Below are 5,785 nucleotides of genomic sequence, written 5' to 3'. Positions count from 1 at the left end.
CATGGCATGTATTTTCTGCAATCAGGTATATGCCAACAATCTTATAAACTTATAAACAGACCACAGTCTAAAAATGTATTAAGGTCACATTTTTAGTTTGAGATATATTTTCCTATAGAAACAGTGTCACTAATTATCTAGGCACTCCTATAATGCTTTATCCATCTGGTGACATGCATTTGCAATAAAAATATTGGAAAATGATATTGGTTTTATTTTTTAAATACATTTTTATTGACTTCAGAGAGAAAGGAAGAGGGAGAGAGAGAGATAGAAACATCAATGATGAGAGAATCATTGATTGGCTGCTTCCTGCACACCCTCCACTGGGGATGAACCCACAACCTGGCATGTGCCCCTGACCGGAATCGAACCTGGGACTCTTTAGCCGGAGGCTGACGCTCTATCCCCTGAGCCAAACTGGTTAGGGCGATATTGGTTTTATTGTGAAGAAAAGATGATAAATTATTTTTACATTTCATGCTTAATGAGAAAAGAATGAGAAAATATCTAGAGAAACATTATAATTTTCAAGAGGCTACCTGAAGACACTGGTACAGAAATCATTAATTCAACATTTACTTCTTTGTTTATTATTTAAGAATAATATTTGAGTATATCCCTGTGTGAGACATTCTAGGTGCTGAGAACACAGCAGTGGCCAAAACACAAAACAAAACAGTACTCTCAAAGCAGGGGGAAGATGATAAGCAAACAAATATATATTATTTCAGATGAATCAAGTGTTATGAAAAGAAACAAAGTGAGGTAAGGGTTGGGTGATTGAGAGCTGAGGGTGTATTTCCCATGGGGTATGACAGAAGCCTGCAATTAGGTGATATTTAATTGTAAACCTGAAAGCAGTTGGAAAGCCAGGCATGTGGCTCTCTGACAGGAGAACATTCCAGGCAGGGGGAAGAGCAAGTGCAAACGCTCAACGATGAAAGTGTGTTTGGCATGTCTGAGGAACAGCAAAGAGGTCGCTGTGGCTGCAACACACTTTATATAGGGTTAGTGATGTTAGCTAATGTTGGCGAAATTACAGAGTGTCTGATCACACAGGGCCTTCAGACTGGGGTAAACTCTTCATGTTTCATGCTGTGTAAAATGTCAAGCAAAAGGAAGATTTAGAGTCTAGGATTATCCTCTGATATTTTTCATTCTGGCAGTTTTTCAGGGGAACTGATTGCAAGGGAGGGTGGTAGGCTGAATAATGGTACCATGTCCTAGTCTCCAGAACCTGTGAATGTTACTTTACACGTCAAAAGGGACTTTGCAGATGTGGTGAAGGATTTTGAGGTAAGCAGATTGTCCTGGATCAACAGGGTGGGCTGATTTACTCACCACAGTCCCCAGAGGAGGGCGGAAGGAGGGCAGAGTGAGTATTACTAGTAGATGATGTGACCGCGGGGAAAGAAGTTGGAGTGATGCAAGGAAGGGGTCATGAGCCAAGGAATCCATGTGCCTCTAGAAGCAGAAAACACAAAGACAAGGATTGTTCTTTCAGAGACTCTGGAAGTAACCAGCCCTACCGACACCTTAACGTTAGCCCAGTGAGAGTAATTGCAGACTTCTGACCTTCTGAACTATAAGAAAATAAATTTATATTGCATTAAGCCACCAAGTTTGTGGTCATTTGTTAGAGCAAATGAATACAGGGTACAGAATATGAGGTTAGCTAAATGGCTGGCCTCTGGGGAAGATGATGGGGATGATTGATACTAGAGCAACGATGATGGAGGTGGTGAGAAATATTAATTAAGGTTAGGAATTTGTTTTGGAGTGTGTGCTAATATGATTTGCTTGTGTATTGCATGACTTACCTGGGAGAAAAGTGATAGGGAAGAAGCGACAGAAGATTTGAGTGGAAGAAAACTGTTTTTTATATGGGGTCAAAAGGGAGAAGCAAAAGGTGTGTTTAGGGGATAGGTGTATATCATATATATATATATGTTTTTTATTTTTATTTTTTCCAGATCCAACATGCTTTTGCTCAATTGCTGAAAGGTGTACTCGAAAACACCCCTTAACATATTTTATTTCCACACTAACATTCTGACAGGTAGATAGGTAAGTGGTAGTAGTAACAACTAGGTGATGGGAACAGGACTTTTACCCCTATTATATAGATGAGAATATTAAAGCTAAAGAGTGATAAGGCAATACATTTATAACATTGCCACTACTAAAAAAAATCAACCTAGCCCTGCTGGCGTGGCTCAGTGGTTGAGCATCAACCTATGAACCGGGAGGTCACGGTTCAATTCCTGGCTAGGGCTATGCCCGGGTGAGGCTTGATTCACAGGATGGGCATGTGGGAGGCAGCTGATCAATGATTCTCTCTCATCATTGACCTCTCTCCCTCCTTTCCTTTCAGAAATCAATAAAAATATATATTTTTAAAAAATCAACCCAATATTCTGGTTTAATATAACATACATGAAATCTACTGTGTTGTTTTTTTTTAAAGGAAGTTTCCCCCTCCTACTGCTTCTTTTTAAAAAAAATATTTTTATTCATTCATTCATTTATTTTTTGTTAATCCTCACTGGAGAATATTTTTCCACTGATTTTTAGAGAGAGTGGAAGGGAGGGAACAAGAGGAGAGAGAGGGAGAGAGTGAAACATCGATGTGAGAAAGACACATAGATTGGTTGTTTCCTGCAACCCAACCAGGGATGGAACCTGTAACCCAGGTACATGCCCTTGATCAGGAATTGAATCCCTGACCCTCCAGTGCACTGGCCAACGCTCTAACCACTGAGAAACACTGCCCAGGGCAAAATCTACCTTTTTAAAGATGACATATGCTCCTCTAGATTGATAGCATCTTAACACAGAGTAGGGCAAAAGTTGGTTTATAGTTGTTCTGTATGGAAAATAATACAATAATTAATAAATAATAATACCAGAATAAAATGGGTTTCACATACAACTGTAAACTTACTTTTGCACCATCCTGTATTTTTCTCTGGATTTTTGTTGTACAAGAGTCTGAGTCAAGTGAAAAACTTGAAATTCAAGTTTGACATATCATGTAATGATTTACTTTGAGACATCATGAATATTTACTAAAATTTTATTAAATTTATTGGAGTGAAATTGGTTAATACAATTATATAGATTTCAAGTGTACAATTCTATAATACATCATCTGTATATTGCATTGTGTATTCACCACCCAAAGTCAAATTTCCTTCCATCACCATGTATTTTACCCCATTTACCCTTTTCTACATCACCCAACCACTTTCTCTCTGATAATGAATGGTTTTAACCTGCAGCCAATAAAAAAAAATGAGGGCATAAAACAACCATCAGAAAAAAACCATAATATTTAAGTATCACTTCCCAGTGAAAAAGTGATTTAAAAATGCATTAAGATGATAAATTGATTTACAGATATGTGGTAAAAGCTCTACAAACCAACTTTCTGCTTAATTTGCTATTAAAAATCCAATTCTATATATTTTTTCCTTGATGCCCCAAACTCCAAACCTGGTTTATAGCCTGGATTGTTTTTTAAAGTTTATCAAATACTTCCTGTATGCTAAATATCACATTAAGCAATATATGCGGAATGGCTCACTTAATTCTCAGAAATGTTTACAGTTATAATATTACCTCTTTGCTTACTATTGCTGCAGAATTCGTAGCACTTGTGTCAATGAATAGTCTCACAATTTTTTCTAGGTAATTAGTCTCATGGAACATTAAATGGTTGACATTATCCAATTAATGAGTTTAATTAATATGAAGAGACATTCATTTAGTTGATTATATGTGCAGTTGGAAACTGCCCTACTTTAACTATAATGTTGAATTTCCAACTTTATGTTTGTCAGTTGGTTCTCAAATGCCAAATACGTGGTGAATCTCTGTGTTTTAGCTACTCGATTCTAACTTGGGTTCCCTGACATTTCTATACTTCCTGCTCTTGCACTATCTGCGACATAATAGACTTTGTTCACCCTGCAGTATAGTTGTCTATTCGAAATATGTGACTCATATCTTGCAAAATTCACTACCACATTGCTGGGAAGGGGCTTCTTATTTCCTTTCATTATTTTCTTCAGTCATCAATCACCGTACCCCCTCTTGTCACCCACCAATGTAATTTTTAGTTTTCCCCCCTATTTTATTTCCTGTAATGCAGTCACCTCCCACTGATATGCAAACAGGGCCTCTTACAAGGGCCACTACTGAAGAGTTATTCCATTTAATCTACACCATTGCATTATATACACACCATTCCTACAGCCTAGAACATCAAAACCTCTGCAATATATCTGAAATAAACATACTGCTTAACCTATATATTAACAACTCTGATATTGGAAGTGTAATCAGCCTCAAAGCAGGGTTGTTTTTTGCAATTAAAGCTCTAATTTATAATCATGTATTCACTGGAAAACTTTGTAGCTATAAAGATGAGAAAGAGAGAGAGAGAGAGAGAGAGAGAGAGAGAGAGAGAGAAATAGAGAGAGAATGGATATTACTAGAAGAGTTCATATTAGGACACGGGTTTGGCTGCAGTAAAAAGTGCTTCCAAAAGAATATAGCTTAAGTAAAAGTTTATTTCTTTTACCAGGTAACTAGTTAGGAATGGTATGACAGTTTGATGGTATCAGGAATTCTTCCTCTTTCCATCTTCTTGCTCCTCTGTTGCTAAAGTTTGTTCTCATACACGTGACCGAAATGCCTTCCCATAGTGTTTGCAGGCCAGTCGATGAAAAGAAGAGAGAGGAGGAAGACAGACATATTCCTTCTCTTTAGGAGCACATCTTGGAAGTTGCACATATCACTTCTCTCACATTCCATAGATCAGCTCCTACCCTCATGGTCATACCTAGTGCAAAAGAGGCTGCTACACCAGGAATACTTTATTTTATTTATTTATTTTTTAAATATATTTTATTGATTTTTTTACAGAGAGGAAGGGAGAGGGATAGAGAGTTAGAAACATCGATGAGAGAGAAACATCGATCAGCTGCCTCCTGCACACCCCCTACTGGGGATGTGCCGGCAACCAAGGTACATGCCCTTGACTGGAATCGAACCTGGGACCTTTCAGTCCACAGGCCGACGCTCTATCCACTGAGCCAAACCAGTTAGGGCACCAGGAATACTTTAGATAGGTTAACCTATGTGCAGCTAAAGCTTCTGTTCCTATGGAAAACAAACAAATAAACAAAAACAGATGTTGGCAGAATAACTATTAGTCTCAGCCAGGGAGAAAATGATGAACATTTCTATATCATGTACCATGAGATTTTCTTGCTTTTGTGCTTTCAATCTTCCCTACATATAATGACCTTTACTCCCAATTCCATTGTCAAAGTCAAACTCAATCTTTAAGGCCCAGCTCTCATTTATCTCCCTTTTGAAGCATTCTGTGGTAGAGAAAGTAATGTTTATCAAATATTAAATCTATTTGTCTGTATTTTCCAGCAGTGTTGTAGTGGAATAGGGTGTGAGGGGTGGAGGGGGTGTGGAAAGACTCTGACTAGTTCCATCCAATGGACTGTAAGCTGAAGTAATGAGGGCTTCCTGGCTTAGTCCCCTGTCAAGGTCAATGTGGAGGCTACAGACAGAGGAGCCTGCTCCAGTCTGGATTCCTGACTGGTGACCCAACTTGTGTTTGAGGTTGTTTATTATCTCAATAGTGTTAAATCACTTCTGGGTCTTTCTCAGATTTGGTTGCCTTTTATCTCACACAGAAACACACATACACACACACCATTCTCTCTCTCTCTCTCTCTCTCTCTCTCTCTCTCTCTCTCTC

The sequence above is a fragment of the Myotis brandtii genome, unplaced genomic scaffold (assembly GCF_000412655.1).
Source record: "Myotis brandtii unplaced genomic scaffold, ASM41265v1 scaffold522, whole genome shotgun sequence".
NCBI classification, from domain to species: domain Eukaryota; kingdom Metazoa; phylum Chordata; class Mammalia; order Chiroptera; family Vespertilionidae; genus Myotis; species Myotis brandtii.
The sequence above is the reverse complement of the archived record's forward strand: the minus strand, read 5'-3'. Positions refer to the sequence as shown.